This window comes from Callithrix jacchus, chromosome 7 (genome assembly GCF_049354715.1).
Source record: "Callithrix jacchus isolate 240 chromosome 7, calJac240_pri, whole genome shotgun sequence".
In the NCBI taxonomy this organism is placed as follows: Eukaryota; Metazoa; Chordata; class Mammalia; order Primates; family Cebidae; genus Callithrix; species Callithrix jacchus.
In genome coordinates, this window is record NC_133508.1 from 23,849,231 (window position 1) to 23,871,982 (window position 22,752).

The 22,752-nt window shown below is 41.4% G+C and overlaps 2 pseudogenes; one reads left to right on the forward strand and one right to left on the reverse strand.

The window, feature by feature from the left end:
• Positions 1 to 2,667: 2,667 nt before the first annotated feature.
• On the reverse strand, positions 2,668 to 2,736 carry LOC118143533 (small nucleolar RNA U13; annotated as a pseudogene).
• Positions 2,737 to 4,175: 1,439 nt separating this feature from the next.
• LOC118143120 (RNA guanine-N7 methyltransferase-activating subunit-like protein pseudogene) lies at positions 4,176 to 15,788 on the forward strand (annotated as a pseudogene).
• The last annotated feature ends 6,964 nt before the right edge of the window (positions 15,789 to 22,752 follow it).

The following is a 22,752-nucleotide window of genomic DNA, read 5'->3' on the forward strand; positions in this document are numbered from 1 at the left end:
ATGGCAGCTCACACCTATAATCCCAATTTGGATTTGGGAATAGAGGTGGAAGGATCCCCTTAAGACCAGGAGTTCAAGACCAGCCTGGGTAACCTGCAACATAGCAAGACCCTGTCTGCAAAAAAATAAAAAAAGAAAGAAAGAAAAAGAGAACATCCATGAGGCACACTTAGTACCATGCCTGGCACACAGCAGGTCTCCATGAGTGTAGCATTTAAATTCACTTCTGTCTTTGACCTATTTCCACATTATCATTCATGTTTTAGGCTAAGGATTGTAGAATCGTTGAGCTGAAGGAATATATAGTCATTTTGTAGAACATACGCTCTGGGCGAACAAACTTTGTAGTCAAAGAGACCAGTGTGCTCTGCTCCCTTCATCCCCTTCCAGGTGGGTAATGAGGGGTAGTCACTTATCTCAGTGTACACGGTTATAAGACAGCAATAATAGAAGCAACTAAATCACTGTACCATTATAAGGATAAAATTAGAAAAATACACAAAAATACCATCTAGCAAGTTGATTATTTTCTCCAACTGTTGTGCCTCAAACTTACATTGAACTTCATTCTATTTTAAACGATTTCTCTAATTTACTGGGATTCTGAATGTTAGCGAAGTCTGCCAAATGAAAGTGAAATTTTATTAGCCCAGTGTGGTGGCACCTGCCTGTGGTCCCAGCTCCTCCGGGCAGGCTGAGGCGGGAGGATCCTGAGAGCCTGAGTTCAGGTTGCAGTAAGCCGTTATCGTGACACTGCGCTTCAGCTTGGGCAGCTTCAGCCGCTCTAATGGATGGCATGTGGGCACATTCCATGACAGTACAGGATTATCAGGATCTCATAGACCGAGGATGGTGAAGAAGTGGAAAATATGTGTACAAACCTGTCACAGAATGAGGCTCTGTCTCAAAAAAAAAAAGAGTGAAATTTGTAACTATTTGGTACATTTAGAATTGTTTTAAAACATTTTTCTGCATTAAGGGAAAAGCATGTTCTTCTTCCTTTCTATGCGCATGCTCAGTGAAATGCAGAACACAGAATGCCTGATGTATGTAAGGTTTTTTCCTAAACACCAACCAACTAGGTGTCCTGCAAGTCAATTCAGCTCTGACACTATCTACCTGGAGGCAGCATCAGATCCCACAAAGTGAGGTCTCAGTCCCCAAAGACTCCCTTCTTCTTCAGATGCCAATCTCAAGTCTGGGCCACCCATTCTAACTCACTAACCACAAACTAGAGCTCAAACAGTCCCCACTTGGGTACAACTAATTTGCTAGGACAGCTCCCAGAACTCAGAGAAACACTTATATATACCGGTTTATTATAAGGGATATTACCAAGCATACACAGATGAAGAGAGGCAGAGGGTGAGTTTTAGAGGAGGGAGAGCAGCGCTTCCATTGTCCCAGAAGTTTTCATGGAGTTTAATCTCCAGGGCCCTCGACGACCCCTTTCCTGGAGGTTGGTGGGACGGGCTGAATGTTCCGACATTTTAGTCCTCCAATCACTTGTTCTTTTTAATGACTGGCTGGCCCCATCTTGAAGCTAGCTAGGGACCCTGCCATAAGTCACCTCATTAGCATAAACTCAGGTGTGATCAAAAGTGCTTGTGGGGCCAGGCCCAGTGACTCACACCTATAACCCCAGTATTATGGGAGGCCAAGATGAGAGGATCATTTAAGCCTATGAGTTCAAGACCAGCCTGGGCAACATGGTGAGACTTTGTCTTTAAAAAAAAAAAATTAGCAGGTCATGGTGATGTGCACTTGTAGTCCCAGCTACTCGGGAGGTTGAGGTGGGAGGATCACTTAAGCCTGGGAGTTCAAGGCTGCAGTGAGCCATTTGTGCCACTGCATCCAGCCTGAGTGGCAGAGCAAGACCCTCTCTCAAAAGAAAATCTCAAAACTGGTGAATTTTTTTATCACTCACAAAATTCTGAGGTGTTCAACAACTTGTACAAGAACCAGTTATAACAGAAGATGCTCCTATCACCGTTATCACTTGGGCAATTACAAGGGGTTTAGGAGCTCCATGTCAGGAACTTGGGACAAAGCCCAACTGTATTTCATATTATGCCAGTTTGTCTCATGGTGTGACTGATTTCATTTTCACTGGAGAGAGTTAGCTTCTGCTTTGATTCCATTTATATGGCTGGTGCTTACCTTTTGGACTTGGACCTTCAAATGTAAAATGTAATTATCACCCACAAAAAATCATACAACTATTGTGTTGTTTCTGGCACTTTTTTCCCTCTTTTATTTCATATCAGGTAATGTGCTGATGTGGTAACCAGATTCAAGGGTGGCAGGTTTCCCTCCCTCCCTCCCTCCCTCCCTCCCTCCCTTCCTTCCTTCCTTCTTTCCTTCCTTCCTTCCTTTCTTCCTTCATTTCTTTTTGGACAGAGTCTAGCTCTATTGCCCAGGCTGGAGTACAGTGGTGAGATCAGGGCTCACTGCAGCCTCCACCTCCTGGGTCAAGGGATCCTCCCACACCTGTCTTCTATATAGCTGGGACCACAGGTGCATGCCATCATGTCTAGCTAATTTTTGGATTCTTTGTAGAGACAAGGTCTCACTTTGTTGCCCAAGCTGGACTCAAACTCCTGGGCTCAAGCCATCCTCCTGCCTTGGCCTCCCAAACTGCAGGGATTACAGTGTGAGCCACCACACCTGGCAGGTGACACATCTCACACATGAGCGTGAACACCCAGTCATCACGCTTATGAACTACTAAAGGATCTCTGGCACTTTTTAAAAAGCCTAATAAGTCAACAATTTCACTTGAATTTACAGTAAAATGCGACAAAAGATCTGAGAAATGTGCTTACTGGAGTCTCTGGACTGTTTCTTGACCCATCAGACACATCTTTCCCTTTCTTCCTGGAGGATCACTTGATGAAGGGAGGTGAGTCCAGGTCACTCATAGACACAGCCACATGGAGCTCGACTGTGCCCTGGCAGCAGATATGCAGAGTCCGAGGCCAAGAGCAGCGGGAATAGGGACTGACGTGACATTTGAATTGGGACTGGTACAGTTTGGAGAGATTCAGTGCCAGATACTCAGATTGACTTTCTTCCTCTCTTCCAAAGGCATTATTTAGTAGTCTGTTTACACATCTAGCACTTGCTTGCTCTAATAATAGCCATGGGCCTGAATCACCCTCGTCACTGTGTGTTACACGGAGTCTTCAGCTGTTTCTATGACTGGCGTGGTTGGTGTTCAGCACTATCTGGAAACCCCTAAGAATGCACAGGGTAATCAGTGATTCTAATTTTAGCTATGCGTGACATGAGGGATCTTCTATTTATTTCTATTGACCTGTCTTTAAAACACATTGTATAATGATGAGAGGAATTCCACAGAAAAACTTCGGTATGAATCCCTACGCACTATATATGTAACTATATACAAATGTGACTTAAGTATATTAAGGGAAAATGTATCTTAATATTATTACTGCTATACATACAATCAATCTGCTGACATAAGTGAGACAAATACCTGTATACCTGTATAAATGAGACCTTATTCAGTGGGCTTCTGGGGTACTAAAAATATTCAGTTTCTTGATCTGGGTGCTAGCTCCACAAATACATTAAATTTGTGAAAATTCACTGGACAAAAGATTTATAATATATGCCCCTTTCTGTATTGTGTTATACATCCACAAAGAGTTTTGAACATTTACTATGTACTCTTAGTTTTCTGAGGACAAAATTGAGCAATTGAAACTGTATACCATCTACATACGACAGTCCATATTTGAGCTACATCCAAAGTCAAATGATTTTTGAACATTTTGCCAAGTCAAACTCGATAGACCGAAATCTCTCATTTAAAGGGGACTTTATTTTCTCTCTCCCAACTTCCAGCCCCCAAACAAAGATAACATTTCTCATCTCCTCACAATTACAGAGATGTAATAAATCAAGTTTTAAAATGATCCTCTCTTTAGTCATAGGAATTTTGTTGTAAAATTCCACATTTTTTGGAAAGTGTGGGAAAATAGGCTCTCTAATTCATTGTTGATGGAGTACAAATTGGTATAAACTTGTCTCAGATCAATTTGGAACCGTCTGTAAAAATGTAAAATATTCATGAACTTGATCAAGCAACTTTAGAATAATTCCATATCGATATTAGCCTGCTGGAAGCGGAAGTCAGGTGATTGTCGGATTCTAGCGGAAGTGGCTCCGTTGCCTTGGAGAGCTGGACTTCCACGGCGTGGTGGGCCAGAGGCCACCTCTCTGGCTGCCTCTCAGTGTCTCACCGGTGGGGTCCGTCCCCAACTGGATAGGCACAGCCCTTAGCGGGTTTAAACAACCTAAACATTAAGCAATACAGCTGCCTCAAATCTCTGGGAATTTCAGAATGACTGACACTGCCCAAGCTGTTCCAAACTTTGAAGAGCTATTTGCTAGTAGATTCACAGAAGTTGACAAGGAGTATCAGGAAAATCTGAAACGCCCTCCTGAGTCCCCTCCAATTGTTGAGGAATAGAATAGCAGAGCTGGTGGGAACCAAAGAAACAGAGGCACCTGGTTGCAAGATAACAGACAGTTCAGAGGCAGGGACAGCAGGTGGGGGTGGCCAAGTGACAATCGATCCAATTGGTGGCATGGACGATCCTGGGGTAACAACTACCCGCAATGCAGACAAGAACCTTACTATCTTCACCAATATGGACATTATGGTTACAACCAGCGGCCTCCTTACAGTTACTACTGTTGGCAGCTTTTAGTAAAAGCATTTACTCTGGCCGGGCGCGGTGGCTCACACCTGTAATCCCAGCACTTTGGGAGGCCGAGGCGGGTGGATCACGAGGTCAAGAGATCGAGACCATCCTGGTCAACATGGCGAAACCCCGTCTCTACTAAAAGTACAAAAAATTAGCTGGGCATGGTGGCACGTGCCTGTAATCCCAGCTACTTGGGAGGCTGAGGCAGGAGAATTGCCTGAACCCAGGAGGCGGAGGTTGCAGTGAGCCGAGATCGCGCCATTGCACTCTAGCCTGGGTAACAAGAGTGAAACTCTGTCTCAAAAAAAAAAAAAAAAAAAAAAAAAAAAAAAGCATTTACTCTGTTACCATGACAAAAGTTTGGGTGTCTTCTGTTGGTCATATTTTTACATATGATTTTAGAGAATGGATTATTGATTTTTAAGTTGAGACTTAAAAATAATAAATCTTACTTGCAAGATGCGATGGTTGCTGAGAATACCTGAAATTGTGGATTATATTGCTTGACTTCTACCTCGGTCCTCTTTGTTTGATGATGTAATAGTGCTTTGAGTTTGGTATATTTCTCTTTCTTCTTTTTCTTTTTTTTGAGAAGGAGTTTCGCTCTTGTTACCCAGGCTGGAGTGCAATGGCGCGATCTTGGCTCACCACAACCTCCACCTCCTGGGTTCAAGCAATTCTCCTGCCTCAGCCTCCTGAGTAGCTGGGACTACAGGCACGTGCCACCATGCCCGGCTAATTTTTTGTATTTTTAGTAGAGAAGGGGTTTCACCATGTTGACCAGGATGGTCTCGATCTCTTTTCCTTGTGATCCACCCGCCTCGGCCTCCCAAAGTAGTTCTTCGTTTTACACAGAAATAAAAGTCTTAAAATAGAAAATGCTTGCTTTTACATTGTAAGGTAAGAAAGTATCCATATGATTAGATGTGCTCCTTTCTGAAATTCTAGAGGTTAATATAATCAGCTCATGAATGCACAGCTACACTTCTTGTGATAGATTGTACATAACATCAGCAGTTGAAAGGTAAAAGAATTGCTTTTGTTATGTGATGTGGTATTTTGTGATTCCTTACTCTGTAGATAATGAGCCAGCTCCACATTTATTTGGGTCTCTTTTTAGAGGGAAATCAGTAATAAAACTGTAAAATAAGGAGGGGATCATTGTCAGTCTGTGTCTTAATCTGGTGGTGGTTGGGATTAGGGTACACATCATCCTATACAAACGCTAAGGCTTTTTGATAACATAGCAGATCAAAATTCACACATACAGAAGTTTAACTCTGTACTGTTCAAACTTTCCTTTTTAATCCTGTAAATAATGCTGAAATCTGATCGTTTTACTTTTTTGGTATTTAATGTGGGCTGATTTTACAATGTTGTATTCACTTCCAGATGCACACCTCTGCTGCTTTCTCTTCTATAAATAGGGATGTTATAAACTTCCTTTCACAGAGATCATTCTATTTCAAATAATTTTCATGGTTATTACAATGGTTTCTTTCAAATAAGAAATTTTTTAAATTAAAAAGTATTATTCCATGTCACTGGGAATTAAGTCATTGAAAATAGTGATAATAATAAGAATTATCCCAGAAATACACGGAGAAGTCTGTAGCATTTTTGTTGTTTAGTCATTCATGCACTCAGCATTCAGCTGACAGATACTTATTGAGTACCTGCTGTGTAGCAGGTGGAGGGCTGGGTTCTGGGGACATACTGGTGACCAAGACAACTGCAGTCCCAGCTTTGGAGGACTCTTAGAATGTCCATATGCCAGCTGGAAACATAGTTATCAAACAATGAATCACACAATTTTTGACTATTACACATTTAACTTAAAATACAAAGCCTATAATCCCAGCACTTCAGAAGGCCAAAAAAGGGGGATCACTTGAGTTCAGGAATTCGAGGCCAGACTGGACATCAGAGTGAGACCCTGTCTTTACAAAAATATAAAAGGCTGAAGTGGGAGGATCACTTGAGCCCTGGAAGTTGAGCCTCCAGTGAGCTGTGATGGCACCACTGTGCTCCAGCCTGGGTGACAGAAAAAGACCTAGTCTTTAAAAAATAGAAAAAATAAAATAAAATTACAAAAGAAACTAATAACAAATTATTTTAATTATTTTAATTATTCTTTCATTTCAATGAAGAAGCATGTATAGGACATGTTTAGAGAAAATTTAGAAGACATTAATAAGGATATTATCTCTGAATAAGGTTATGAAGACTATAACAGGATACTTCTTTCTTTTTTTTTGAAACAAAGTCTCACTCTGTCACCCAGGCTGGAGTGCAGTGGGGTGACCTCAGCTCACAACAACCTCCGCTTCCCAGGTTCAAGCAATTCTCCTGCCTCAGCCTCCCGAGTACCTGGGACTACAGGCGCATGCCACCACACCTGGCTAATTTTTTATTTTTAGTAGAAATGGGGTTTCACCATGTTGCTCAGGCTGGTCTTGAACTCCTGACCTCAGATGATCTGCCCACCTCAGCCTCCCAAAGTGCTAGGATTACAGGTGTGAGCCACCATGCCTGGCCAGGATACTTATTTCTTAAGAGGCAAGGTCTTGCTATGTTGCCCAGGCCCGAATGTCATGGTTATTCACAGGTTTCACCCTTAAGCTTCTGGGCTCAAGCATCCTCCTGCCTCAGCCTACCCAAGTAGCTGGGACTATAGGTATGTACCACCATGCCTGGTTTAAAATGTTTGAATTTTTAATGATTACTTATAATTCTGTGGCTGAATAATATGTACATAGCACATTTCTAATTGTCTTTTTTTTTAAATTGAGATCAAGTCTCACTCACAGGTTGCCCAGTCTGGAGTGCAGTGGTGAAATCATAGTTCATTGCAGCCAGCTGTTCCTGGCCTCAAGTGATCCTCCCACCTCAGCATCCCGAGTAACTGGAATTACCAAGCTAATGCATTTTTTTTTAATTTTAATTTTTAATTGTCATTTTTTGATGTTTTGAGATGGGGGGGTCTCATTTTGTTGCCCAGATTGGTCTTGAATTCTTGGCCTCAAGTGACTTGGTCTCCTAAAGCTCGGGATTATAGGTGAGAGCTACTGCGCCAGACCAAATCATCTTCTTAAACTAAATTCACAGGGATCATTAAGTAACTGTGATGTTAATATGGTTTAGTAGTTACTTCTATTATAGCTGATGAATAGGCAGTATGCAGCTGAGGCCAAAACATGCAAATATAACTGCATCTGTGTGAGTAAGCCACTTAGGACAGCAATACTAAGAGTCAGCTCCTTTTAGATAAACTAGATAATAAGATTAAGATACAGATGGAAAAGCGGAGAGGCAGGCAGGTAAACTGTCACTGACCAGACACAATTCTCTCCAAAGGATTACACCTGGGCACAGTATTTTTTAGATGGTTATGCAGAAAGCCCTCTTAATATGAAATCCAGGCCTGAAAAATCTCAGTGTGGCAAGGGTTAGTGGCATGAATCAGTCAGTCCTGGGGCAGGGGGACAGATGTTACATTGTGTGTCGTGATTATTCAAGAAATGTGCATTTGCATTACTATTTTACTTGGGACACTTTGTATCCCAAGATTCGTTGGTCAGGCCCAGTGACTCATGCCTGTAACCCCAACACTTTGAGAGGCTGATTCAAGAGGATGGCTTGAGGCCAGGAGTTGGAGATCAGCCTGGGTAACATAGTGAGATTCTGTGTCTACAAAAGAACATAAAAATTAAAGATTATTTAACATAAGGGAATTTTTAAAAAATTGTCTGTTTTTAATTCCATGGGGTTGGCTGGCTATGTGTTACATCAAAGGCGCTCAAAAGGGAAAAGTGTTCTTTAAGGTTGTTATTTATATTTGTTGACATTTATTGATTGCTTTTGATGGGCCAAGCACAGTACTAAACAGATTTTGTGTGTATTGTCTCATATAATCCGTGTAACATATGAGCTAGATACTAATGTTAAACTCATATCAATCTTCCCAACAACCCTGTGAGTGGTTACTATTGTAAGAATCATCTCACAAATAAAGAACTTTCCCAAGGACACATAGTGAGTAAGTGGGAAGAGTCAGGGTCTAAACTAAAGTTTGTTATCATTCCAAGCTTGAACTCTTATCCAGACTGCTCTGTATATAAAGAAATACAAGGAAAAGGCTCTCAAATGCATAGCCTCAGGAAGAGAAAGCCTCATCTCACAAACATAAAGCTGCAAGGAGCTTGGAGATATCTAGACCAACTTCTTGATCATCCAGATAGGGAAACTAAGGCACAAAACTCTTGGTCACACACTTAGTAGCAGAGCCAGGAAGCCTGAGCAGGACTTTCTGACTCCCAGGCCACTTGCTTTTCCATTCCTCTCTGTACTTGTGTATATTAGAAGTGTACCTGTCAACAAAAGGATGATTGCGAACTGGGTGCAGTAGTACACAACCACACTCTCAGCTACTTGGGAGGCCAAGTTGGGAGGATCGCTTGAGCTCAGAAGTTCGAGACCAGCCTGGGCAACATAGCAAGACCCCATTCCTATATATGTATATATACGTATATATATATATATATATATATACATATATATATACGTATATATACATATATATATATATATATATATATATATATATAATTTTTGATACAGGGTTTCACTCCATTACCCAGGCTGCAGTGCAGTGGTGCAATCTTGGCTCATTGCAGCCTTGGCCTCCAAAGCTCAAAGGATCCTCCTACTTCAGCCTTCTGAGTAGCTGAAACTACAGGCTTGCACTACCATACTAGTCTAACTTATTTTTTTTATAGAGACAGAGTCTCACTATGTTACCCAGACTGTTCTTGAACTCCTGAGCTCAAGCAATCTTCCCACCTCGACCTCTCAAAGTTGTGAGATTACAAGCATGAACCACTGCACTTGACCAAAAAGTCATCATTAAAAAAAAAGGATGGCCGGGCGAGGTGGCTCACGCCTATAATGCTAATGCTTTGGGAAGCCGAGGTGGGTGAATCACGAGGTCAAGAGATCAAGATCATCATGGGGGCCATGATGAAACCCCATCTCTACTAAAAGCACAAAAAATTAGCCGGGCATGGTAGCATGCACCTGTAGTCCCAGATACTTGGGAGGCTGAGGCCGGAGAATCGCTTGAACCCAGGAGGCAGAGGTTGCAGTGAGCTGAGATCATGCCACTGTACTCCAGCCTGCCGACAGAGTGCGTCTCTGCCTCAAAATAAAAAAAAGGATGTTTGCAAGCTTTCCATTATTGGAAATTAATCTTTTCCTCCTCAGCATCATCAGTTCCTGATCTCCCACCCTTCTTTTACTTAAGCTTAACTTTATGTGTCTCTGAGCACGAATTCTGTGCCTAAAGCTATTACCGAAATATACCCATTGTTTCTAAATATTATTTTTAAAATTCCTAAATGTATAATCTAGACAAAATGTTTCACTAAGAGCACGCAGTTGCCATGGTATTCAAGACAGCATCTACAGCACACAAACATATTCCTAATATAGCTGTTTCTAATTACAATAGAAAGCTGCAAGCAGTGAATTCAGGTAGGGTGAGGGGATAAACAAAATAGAACATACTTCATGATTTTCTCACTGTTTTCAAAACCATTAGTCCCAATCGCTGCCAATATCATGACTGTCATCATCTATAGTCACAGGACTGGCATTTGCCTCTGTTTACTGGGAGCATCTGGGGTCTGTGTTACTGTTAGTTATAAATAGATGATCGTCAAAACTATTTATTGACTACTTATATAGAGCAAGTGCTCAGTCATTAAACAAGCAAGTATTGTCTTGTTGGGGTACAGAAGAGATTGTCACAGCTTGGCTGAGAGGAAACGATTTTATTTCATTTATTTTATTTGTGTCTGTTTTTTGTTTTGTTTTGTTTTGTTTGTTTGCTTTTGTTTTTTTGCATTTATTTATTTATTGAGACCAAGTCTTGCTCTGTTGCCCACACTAGAATGCAGTGGTGCAATCACAGCTCACTGCAGCCTCCATCTCCCAGGCTCAAGCAACCCTCCCACCTTAGCCTCCTGAGCAGCTGGGACCACAGGTACATGCCACTACCCTGGGTTAGTTATTATGATTTTTTTGTCTTGAACTCCTGAGCTCAAGCGATCCACCATGCCCGGCCACAACTGACACAGAAATGAATCACAGAAAAAAATAACATAAAATAGGACTGGGAGCGGTGGCTCATGCTTGTAATCCTAGCACTTTGAGAGGCAGAGGCAGGAGGATCTTGAGCCCAGGAGTTCAAGACCAGCATGGACAACATAGCGAGATCCCACCTCTACCAAAAATACAAAAATTAGCTGGGTGTGGTGGTGCTCTCATCGCAGTCCCAGCTACTTGGAGGACTGAGATGAGAGGATCCCTTCAGTTTTGGAGGTTGAGGCTGCTGTGAGCTATGATAGCACCTCTGCACTCCAGCCTGGTTGACAGAATAAGATCCTGTCTCAAAAAAAAAAAAAAAAATTAGTATCAGTTGTAAGGGAGGAACTTTATACAAAGAGGAGCCCCTGGCTTTCAGAAGCCGACCTGGCAGCAACAGCTGCACCCCATTTCCCTCCTCTTAGACATAGATGATCTTACAGATCTCAAACTCTGACAAGGTCATCGTGAGACCATGACAGAATGAGACACAGCAAGCCTACTTCATAAATTTGTTCATAAGCACTTATAAAAGCGAGGCCATTGTACAACCCATAAACTACCAGATTTTTTTCTCCTCTCTGGTTAAATGAGTGACTGCAGCTGGGCATGGTGGTGCATGCCTGTGGTCCCAGCTACTTGGGAGGCTGAGGTGGGAGGATTGCTTAAGCCTAGGTTTTTGAGGAACAGGTGGTGTTCGGTGACATGATTAGGTTCTTTAGTGGTGATTTCTGAGATTTTGGTGCACCCATCACCCAATTTGTAGTCTTTTATCCTTTATCAAAAGTTTAACAATATAAAAATTGCACATATCGGACTGGGCGCAGTGCCTCACACCTGTAATCCTAGAACTTTAGGAAGCTGAAGCAGGTGGATTGCTTGAGCCCAGGAGATAGAGACCAGCCTTGACAACATGGTGAAATCCCATCTCTACCAAAAAAAAAAAAAAAAAAAAAAAAAAAAAAAAAAAAAAAAAAAAAAAGAATCATCCAGTCTCATAAGCTGGTTTCAAAATAAATAAATAAATAGATTAAAGTTTTTAAAATTGCACATATCAGTGTCACTGTTCTAATGTCATGTTAATTAACAAAAATGTTAACTGATACCAACAAGCAAGGATGTAAGTAACACCGGGCACTTTCGCAGCATTCACAACTATAATTGCCCACTAAAATTTAACTTATAAGCACTTATAAAAGCAAGGCCATGTACTTATGTATGATGTTAATTGTGTGTTAAATTGATAAAAGTTGGGTTGTTAAAACTCTAGCATGTCATACCACTCTAACCATATGGTTGATCTAATAAATCCCAGAAGTCTCTATGATGACATTGGCAGCCAATGAGAGTGTCCGTTGGCATGCAGTCACCATGAGAAATAACTGTTTACTCCCTATCCTGTACTCAGTACACACTGAGCAGTCTCCCAAGAAAGATGAATGTATCAGTCCCTTTCTGGAGAGCTCATAGTGAATTACTGGTGTGATAACCACACTGCTAACATATTCCAAGCAAAGGAATTGGTGTTTAATTAGTTTGTGTAACCTTATGAAACTAGGATTCCATTCATCTTTTAAAAATACTAAAAATAGCTCTAAGTCTCCATTTCTATCATACTGGACTCCTGGTGGGAACTGCTGTTAATGCCACAGCCTTCAGCAACACGGACACCAATGTGTCAGCAAGTCAGTCTCCATTTTTACTTTTATTATGCCTTGCTTGTGGATTTGGAAATTTATTAAGGCTGGACACAGTGGCTCACACCTGTAATCCCAGCACTTTAGGAGGCCAAGGCAGAAGAATCGCTTGAGCCCAGGATTAGAAGACCAGCCTGGGCAACTCAGACCTCATCTCTAAAAAAAAATAAAAAATTAGCAGGGCATGGTGGTGCACACCTGTAGTTCCAGTTAATCAGGATCCTGAGATGGGAGGATTGCTTAAGTCTGGGAGGTGGAGGCTGCAATGCGTCATGATCACACCACTACACAACAACCTTGCGTGACAGAACAAGACCTTATCCCCAAACAACACACACACACACACACACACACATGGATTATATGTGCAAAACTCTTAGTTATCAATTATAAAATGAGGAGAAATGTAAAAAAGTATTTTAAAGTTATGAACCTTCTCTGAACTCAGTGGTATTGCCCGTATACTGGGAGTGAAGTGATTCTAAGCGTCAAATTAGATCCCAGATGCTAAAGTTCTCACAGAGGTTTTTCTTAAGATGGTTTTGTATGCAAAACTTCATTATCAGTGACATAAATTTAAATGTGAGTAATATACAGACACTTCAGCACTTTCATTGCTATTATTGTGCACTAAAACTTAAGTCACTCTATGCTTATGTATGATGTTAATTATGTGTTGGATTGAAAAATTTGGGTTGTTGAAACTGTAGCATACTCAGAAATTTTTGTATTAAGAGCCCACATTTTATTTAATTTCTTTTTCTTGAGACAAGGTCTCACGATGTTGCCCAGGCTGGTCTTGAACTCCTGGGCTCAAGCAGTCATCCTGCCTCAGCCTCCCAAAGTTCCGGGATTACAGGTGTGAGCCACCATGCCCAGCCCAAGACCCCACTTTCTATTCTTCACAAATATGCTTACTACAGTTCACTTAGGTATTCAAACAATTAATGATTGATCTCTCTCAACTAGATAAATACAATATTTATAGGATAATACACTCTCCTTTTAGCTGACAATGTTTTCAGATGGGTCCTATAAATTTCACTCAGGAAAAGCTTTAAAAGATCTTCAGAATCAACATGAATTAGACTCATCTTCATCACAATAGATCTTGAGAATAGATCTCAAGATGTATTCATGAAACTAAATGCAATTTACTTTCATCCCAGAAAAGTCTTTAGACTTAAAAGTGCAGTATGTATTATACAACAATTAAGAGTATGTCCTTGGTGGGGCATGGCGGCTTATGCCTGTAAACCCAGCACTTTGGGAGGTTGAGGCAGGAGGATCACTTGAGCCCAGAAGTTTGAGACCAGCCTTGGAAACATAGCAAGACCTTGTCTCCACAAATGATTTAAAAAAATAGCCAGGCGTGGTGGCTTGTGCCTGTGGTCCTGGCTACTCGGGAGGCTCAGGTGAGAGAATCACTTGAGCCTGGGAGGCCAAGCCTGCATTGAGTTCTCCTCCAATCCAGCCTGGGAAACATAGTGAGAACCACCCTCACCCACCGCACCGCCCCAAAAAGAGTATGTTCTCTGGAATAGAATTGTCTTAGGTTCAAGTCTCTGCCCTGTCACTTACTGTATATTCTATGCTTCAGTTTCTTCATCTGTAAAGTGATGATAATAATAGTCCCTGTATCATAAAGTGATTGTGAGGTTGAACTAAGTGAGTACATGTAAAATTCTTAGAACAGTGGCTGGCACATACCAAGGGCTCAATAAATATTAGTCATTATTATGTGGTTTTTTATCTAACAGTTGTCTTAAAAATAACATTTCTGGCTGGGCATGGTGGCTCACACCTGTAATCCCAGCACTTTGAGAGGTCAAGGTGGGTGGACCAGCTGAGGTCAGGAGTTCGAGACCAGCCTGGCCAACATGGTAAAAACCCATCTCTACTAAAAATAAAAAAAAAAATTAGCCAGGGATAGTGGCATATGCCTATAATCTCAGCTACTCAGGTGGCTGAGACAGAATTGCTTGAACCGGGGAGGCAGAGGTTACAGTAAGCCACGATTGTGCTATTGCATTCCAGCCTGGGCTAGAGAGTGAGACTCCATCTCAATAATAATAATAAAATTTCTGGGCTGGGCACTGTGCCTCACACTTGTAATCCCAGCCCTTTCAGAGGCTGGGAGGGGGGGTGGATCACTTGAGGTCAGGAGTTCGAGACCAACCTGGTCAACACAGGGAGACCCTGTCTCTACTAAAACTACAAAAATTAGCTGGGCGTGGTTGGCACATGCCTGTAATCCCAGCTACTCAGGAGATTGAGACAGGAGGATTGCTGGAATCTAGAAGGGGGAAGTTGCAGTGAGCCCAGATTTTGCCACTGCACTCCAGCCTGGGCAACAGAGCAAGATTCCGTCTCAAAAAATTAAAAAAAAAATCTGGAGCTAACAGTAATCAGGTAATTGTCAAAGTAGTGGCTTGAGAAAAAGTTGACTCCCTTCTCTACCTGCCATTTTTTTTAACTTGTTTGTTTTTAGATTAAGGTCATTTGATCTTGCTTTTATTACTGAGTAAACAGAGATCCACTGGAGTGCCTTTCTCCCTAGTGGGCTTTTCAGTAATGTGAAAACTGTGTGGTTAAAACCTTGCTTGCTGAGACGAGCGTTTTTTTCAAGTATCAATTAATGACCAATAGAATTGGTTGATGTACTAAGAATATTAGGCCTTTGTCTTTGCTATCATACTCAGAAGGAATCCATTAGACTAGTCAATATAAGGTTATAGTTGCCGAGTGGCAAAGTCCCACATCCCTAAGGTTGATGCGAAGCAACCACAGTTTCAGCAACACTTCTTGACTCATCTTTTATCTGAGTCATTTGTCACCACCCAAACTCCTGCCAAAGTTAATCCCCTTCTGAGAAAATGCCCAAGTAAATGATACAGTGCGGTATATTTGAGTCTCTGACCTCACTTCAAGAGCCAGAGAAAGAGAAAAATCTCTGTCTGGAAAAAACAAAAAGGAAAAGGAAAATCGCAGTCAAAAGGAGGCCTCGCAGAAAAGGAGAAGTTTCTATTTTCCACCAACTATTTTGAGATCATTTGTTTCCCTTAACCCTGTGTTCTTTTGTTTTCTGAGCTTAGATCTGGAGGAGCGTGAGTGCCTAGAATGGGAAGGAGAGCTCACATTCAGATTTGAAAGAAAAATGGTGTTAGCAATTCAAAAATCTTTAACTAGAAACTATTTTAATGAGTGGTAAATCCTTACACTAGGCAGATTTGAGTGACGGCAGAAGTTTTGTGGTGTGAGCGAATTCAGTACAGTGTAGATGAGGAAGTCTTAGGGAATAATAAGAATCCTTCGACTCCACATGGAAGACTACTCCATATCTGTCTGGAGATTTCTTCAGCTAAATGATAAATTTTAGAGCAATAACCTCTGACACCTAGAAGGCGGGTGAAACAACATGCAAATTTAGTTACTTGGTTTTTATGAGAAACAAAGAAAGTTTCAACTTAATTCACTCAGTAATAAGGAGCAAATATTTTATTTAAGAAATACACAGAAGCTGGTGCCAGGCGTGGTGGCTCACGCCTGTAATCCCAACACTTTCATAGGCTGAGGCAGGCAGATCACTTGAGGTCAGAAGTTCAAGACCACCTGGCCAATATGGAAAAAGCCCGTTTCTACTAAAAATACAAAAATTAGCTGGCTGTGGTGGTGCACACCTATAACTCCAGCTACTCAGGAGGCTGAGCCAAGGAGACAGAAGTTACAGTTGGCCAAGATTGCATCATTGCACTCCAGCCTGGATGACAGAGTGAGTGAGACTCCATCTCAAAAGAAACAAAAAAAAAAAAACAAAAAGCACACAAAAAACGTACAGAGGATGGGAAGGGTTGGGGCAGGCAGAGATGGGGAATACTTGTTGAAGGATTGAAATTATAGCTAGATGGAAGGAGTACGTTCTAGTGTTCTATAGCACTGCAGGATGACTATGGTTAGTAATAATATACAGTTTCAGCTAGCAAGGAGGATATTGAGTGTTCCCAACACAAAGAAATAATACATGTTTGGCTGGGCACAGTGGCTCACACCTGTAATCTCAGCATTTTGGGAGGCCAAGGTGGGTGGATCACCTGAGGTTGGGAGTTCGAGACCAGCCTGACCAACACGGAGAAACCTTGTCTCTACTAAAAATACAAAATTAGCTGGGCATGATGGTGCATGCCTGCACTCCCAGCTATGCAGGAGGATCAGGCAAGAGAATCACTTGAACTCGGGAGGCGGAGGCTGCGGTGAGCTGAGATTGCACCATTGTACTCCAGCCTGGGGAACAAGAATGAAACTCTATCTCAAAAAGAAATAATAAATGTTTGAGATGATGGATATTCTAATTACCCTGATAAGATCCCGGTACATTGTATGTATTGCAATATTACTCTGTACCATATAAATATGTACAACTATTACATGTCAATTTCAAAAGTTAAAGAAACAGAAAAAAAAAGCAATAAAGCCAGTTAAAGGAATGAACCTAATTTTGAGGAAGGAGGTTGGAGAATGAAAAAGTTCTGGAGAAAAGACTGTTGTGTCATGGAGAAAGAAATGACAAAGAAGAGAAGACACCCAGAGGAAAGAGGAAAACGATAAGAGGAAAAAGGCTGAGAGAGTAGAGACTTATTTTAGTCAGTTCCTCAACTGACTATAAAATGCCTGCACATTCTTTTTTAACAGCTTTATTAAGATATCACTCACAAGAACCTGGCACATTGGGTCATACCTGTAATCCCAGCACTTTGGGAGGCCGAGTGGGGCGGATCACCTAAGGTCAGGAGTTCAAGATCAGCCTGGCCAACACGGTGAAACCCTGTCTCTACTAAAAATATAAAAAATCTGCTGTGCATGGTGGCGCGTGCCTGTATTTCCAGGTACTCAGGAGGCTGAAGCAGGAGAATCAGTTGAACCCGGGATGTGGAGGTTGCGGTGAGCCGAAATCATGACATCACACTCCAGCCTGGGGAACAAGAGCAAAACTCCATCTCAAAAAGAAATAATAAATGTTTGAGATATTGGATGTGCTAATTACCCTGATAATTAACAAAACTCCCTCTCAAAAAAAAAGGGATATCACTCACATGCCACGAAGCCCACCAGTTTAAGGTGTATATTCAATGTTGTAAAATATATTTACAATTTTGTGCAATTACCACCATAACTACATTTAGGACATTTCTATAGTCCTAAAAAGAAAACTTTTACTTAGCAGCAATCACTTCTCATTTCCCCATTCTTCCTCCAGCCCTAGGCAACTGCGAAATCTATTTTCTGTCTCTTCTAGATTTGACTACTGTGAGGATTTCATAGAAATAAGATCTTACAGATGTGGTTACTGACTTCTTTCACTTAGATCAGCGTTTTTGAGGTTCATCTATGTTGTAACCTACATCACTACTTTTTCTATTGCTAATTTTCCATTGTGCCTTTTGTCATACTTTATTTATCCATTCTTTATTTATCCATACTTTATCCAGCTGATGGATATTTGAGCTGTTTTCAATTTTTTGTTTTCATGAATAATGCTGCTTTGAACATTTGTGCCTGATTATTTTTGTGTATACATGTTTTCACTTCCTTTGTGTGTAAAACTAGGAGTAAAATTCTTATGTCAGGCCGGGCACAGTGGCTCACATTGGTAATCCCAGCACTTTGGGAGGCCAAAATGGGCAGACTGCCTAAGGTCAGGAGTTCGAGACCAGCCTTGACAACATGGTGAAACTCCGTCTCTACTAAAAATACAAAAATTAGCCAGGGGTGGTGAGTGCCTTCCTGTAATCCCAACTACTTAGGAGGCTGAGGCAGGAGAATCACTTGAACCCAGGAGGCAGAGGTTGCAGTGAGCCTAGATTGTGCCACTGTACTCCAGCCTGGAAGACAGAGCAAGACTCTGTCTCAAAAAAGAAAAAGTTTTTTAAAAAAGAAATTGTTATGTCATATGGTAACTCTAATATTTATTCTTTTGAGGATCTACCACATTGTTTTCAAAGCAGCTGTGCCACTTCACATTCCCACCTGTAATGTAGGAGAGTTCTAATTTCTTTAAATACTGGCCAGCACTAGTTATTGTCTTGTGTCTTAAAATTTATTGAGACACAATTCACATACAATACAATTCACTCACTAAAGGTATTGAATATATTCACAGAGCTATCAACCATCACCATAACCAATTTTAAAACATTTTCATCATCCCCAAAAGAAACCTGTACTCATTAGCAGTCACTCCATTTCCATCAACCTTTCTATTCCCCTGCCCCAGACAACCACTAACCAACCACTCCAGACTGGGTAACAGAACGAGACTCTGTCTCAAAAAAAAAAAAAAAAAAAAGAAAGAAAGTTTATTTTGCCAAGGTTAAGGACACATGCCCATGACACAGCCTCAAGAGGTCCTGACCATATGTACCCAAGGTGGTCAGGGCATAGCTTGGTTTCATATTATTTTAGGAGATGTGAGACATCAATCAGTCTATGTAAGATGAAGACTGGTTACATCCAGAAAGATGGGACAACTCAAAGTAAAGGCAGGATAACTGGAAGTGGGAAGGCTTCCAGGGCATAGGTAAATAAGAGAAAAATGTTTGCAGTACCGTGAGTTTCTAATTGGCCTTTCCAAAGGAAGCTATCAGATATACATTTATCTCAGTGAGCAGAGGGATGACTTTTTTTTTTTTTGAGACGGAGTTTCGCTCTTGTTACCCAGCCTGGAGTGCAATGGAGCGATCTTGGCTCACCGCAACCTCTGCCTCCTGGGTTCAAACAATTCTCCTGCCTCAGCTTCCTGAGTAGCTGGGACTTCAGGCACATGCCACCATGCCCAGCTAATTTTTGTATTTTTAGTAGAGACGGGGTTTCACCATGTTGACCAGGATGGTCTCGATCTCTTGACCTTGTGATCCACCCACCTCGGCCTCCCAAAGTGCTGGGATTATAGGCGTGAGCCACCGCACCTGGCTGGGATGACTTTCAATAAAATGGGAAGCACATTGGCCCTAAGCAGGTCCCAGCCTGACTTTTCCCTTTAGCTCGGTGATTTTGGTGTCCCAAGATTTATTTGCCTTTCACACATTTATAATCATGTCTTTGTTCCAGCCCTCAAAATTCAGTACAATTGAATAAATATTCTTTTCCCCATTGTGTAGGCCCTGAAATGAAAACAAAGATTTAAGAGGCATTCATATATTTACACATAGTAATTGCATATATCTGTTTTGGTTTGAGTCTTATTGGATGTATGTGAACTTCCTCAAACTAAAAGGATGTATTGTTTTTATAAGAAAGTGCAAGTTCATCCTTAAATGCTGATTTATTCAACCATCACTGTACTAATGGAAAGCCTAAATGAAGATTCAACAGGGAAAAGATAACCATCATTCCTTTACCTGAACTGTCTGTAATCTAGGAAATGGGCAAGTAACTGCATGATGCATTTGTAACACTTTGTACCTTCATAGGCTGTTAAGCCCAGGCTGCTATAAATACAGATGGGAGGCAGACTTGCAAACACAGAGCATCATTGAAATTGAGAACTTATGGATGAATAGGCATTACCCACATAAAGAACGTTCAAGCAAAAGAAACGGTATGTACAAAAGCCTAGAGATTGAAGAGACAGAGCTATTTAGGGGCATAATGTTGTTTCCTATGAGTGGAAAATAAAGGGGAGAAAGAGTGCTGAGAGAAGAGGGCTGAACAGGAAGCTAGGACCTGGTCACCACGGCCACTGCAACCTGCATTAAGGAAAGCAATGGTAGGCCGGGCACGGTGGCTCACGCCTGTAATCCTAGCACTTTTGGAGGCCAAGGCGGGCGGATCATGAGGTCAGGAGTTCGAGACCAGACTGGTCAACATGGTGAAACCCCATCTCTACTAAAAAAAAAATACAAAAATTAGCTGGGCATGGTGGCTCATGCCTGTAATCCCAGCTACTTGGGAGGCTGAGGCAGGAGAATTGCTTGAACTGGGACCCGGGAGGTGGAGGTTGCAGTGAGACAAGATTGTGCCACTGCACTCCAGCTTGGGCTACAGAGGGAGACTCCATCTCAAGAAAGAAAGAAAGAAAGAAAGAAAGAAAGAAAGAAAGAAAGAAAGAAAGAAAGAAAGAAAGAGAGAGAGAGAGAGAGAGAGAGAGAGAAAGAAAGGAAGAAAGAAGGAAAGAAAGAAAGAAGGAAAGAAGGAAAGAAAGAAAAGCAGTGGTGCCAGGCACAGTGGCTTCTCATGCTGCCCATAGTCCCAGCTACTTGGGAGGTTGAGGTGGATCAACTCCTAAGCCCAGGAGTTCAAGGCTGCAGTGAGCTGTGATCGCATCACTGCACTCCAGTCTGGGTGATAGAGTCACATAGGATCTTAAGCAGAAGGATAATAGTATGAGATTTGCACTTAAGAGCTATCATAATGGTAATAACAATAATGATTGCTGATATTCCCTGTGTAAAGAATATGCCAAATAGTTTGCTAAATGTTTTACATCATACACTTTCTAATATATTTTTCAAGTAAAATCACTGTGGCTGACAGCAAAAGCTTTATAAATTAAAATAAAAAGCAGAAAAGAGAAACATTTTCATTTGCTTAAACAGGGCTTTGCTCCATAACTACTAGCGCAAATGTGGCTCATATGAAGTGTGAACCTTGGCTAAAGAGATGATGATTTGTAATAATGTAAATAAACAGGGCACTTTTCATTCTGAGAACACAGAATTATTTGGGAAAAAATGGTTAAATTATAGTAGGTAGGTTGGATTTATGTTTAATTTATTTTCTCATAGTGCAGGGAAATAACTATGTTAGCTTAATAATTGTGTGTGTGTGTGTGTGTGTGTGTGTGTGTGCATGTGTATGTACTGAGGTTAGTGAGGATTTGATGGGAAGTCCTTGGAAGAATATACAAATGGGCTGAGCACAGTGGCTCACGCCTGTGATCCTAGTTTTTTGGGAGGCCAAGGTGGGCAGATCACTTGAGGTCAGGAGTTCAAGACTTGAGATCAAGAGTTCGAGACCAACCTGGCCAACTTGGCGAAACCCCATCTCTACTAAATATACAAAAATTAGTCGGCGGTGATGGTGCATGCCTGTAATTATAGCTACTTGGGAGGCTGAGGCACGAGAATTGCTTGAGCCTGGAAGGCAGAAGTTGCAGTGAGCTGAGATCATGCCACTGCATTCCAGCCTGGGCAACAGAGTGAGACTCTGTCTCAAAAAAAAAAAAAAGAATATTACAAATGTTTACCTTAAGTCTTGAGGGTATACATAAACGTTTTGAAAATACAGCCAGGCAAGGTGGCTCAGGCCTATAATCCCAGTGCTTTGGGAAGCCAAGGTGAGGTCCAGAGTTAGAGACCAGCCTGCAGGCTGACCAACATGGAAAACCCCCCTTTCTACTAAAAATACAAAAATTAGCCAGGCTCCGTGGTGCATGCGTGTAATCCCAGCTACTTGGGGAGCTGAGGCAGGAGAACTGCTTGAACCTAGGGGACAGCGATTGCAGTGAGCCAAGATGGCGCCATTGCACTCCAGCCTGGACAACAAGAGCGAAACTCCGTCTCAAAAAAAAAAAAAAGAGAAAAATGCACAAAACTATCAGAAGGATAGCATCTTTTACTGATAGCTTCCTCAAAGGTATTATTGAAATGATCAACTACAGAAATTCTCATGACATTACTTTGCAAGCCACAGGCTAGATATGCTCCCAGAACTTATATTAAATATTTTTAACATTTATTAAAATCAGAAAGCATTCAGGTCATGGAGGTGGAAGCTCCCTGCTGGTTTCTGGGTGCTGTGTGGATTTAGAGATGCTAAGGGAGAGACCATACAGACAAGGACATCTGGGGACGTTGGAAGCCATGGGATGTTGGCTGTTCACCAAGGAATATGGAAGTATTTCAATATTTCATTTCCAGTCTGCATAACTATACCAGGAGCTATTAGCTGAATATCAGTGGTACATGCTTCTGGTTTTATTATGACTAGGAAGAGTTATATTAAGATGGCAAGATGGTAATCATATATATAAGGTTATAAGAAAAATATATTCAGAGAACATTGTATTTGAAAACAATCGGTAAATTTTACATCCCACAAATAGATTGTGTAGCACAGAAAATGAATCATAGCCGGGCGCACTGGCTCACGACTGTAATCTCATTACTTTGGAAAGCCAA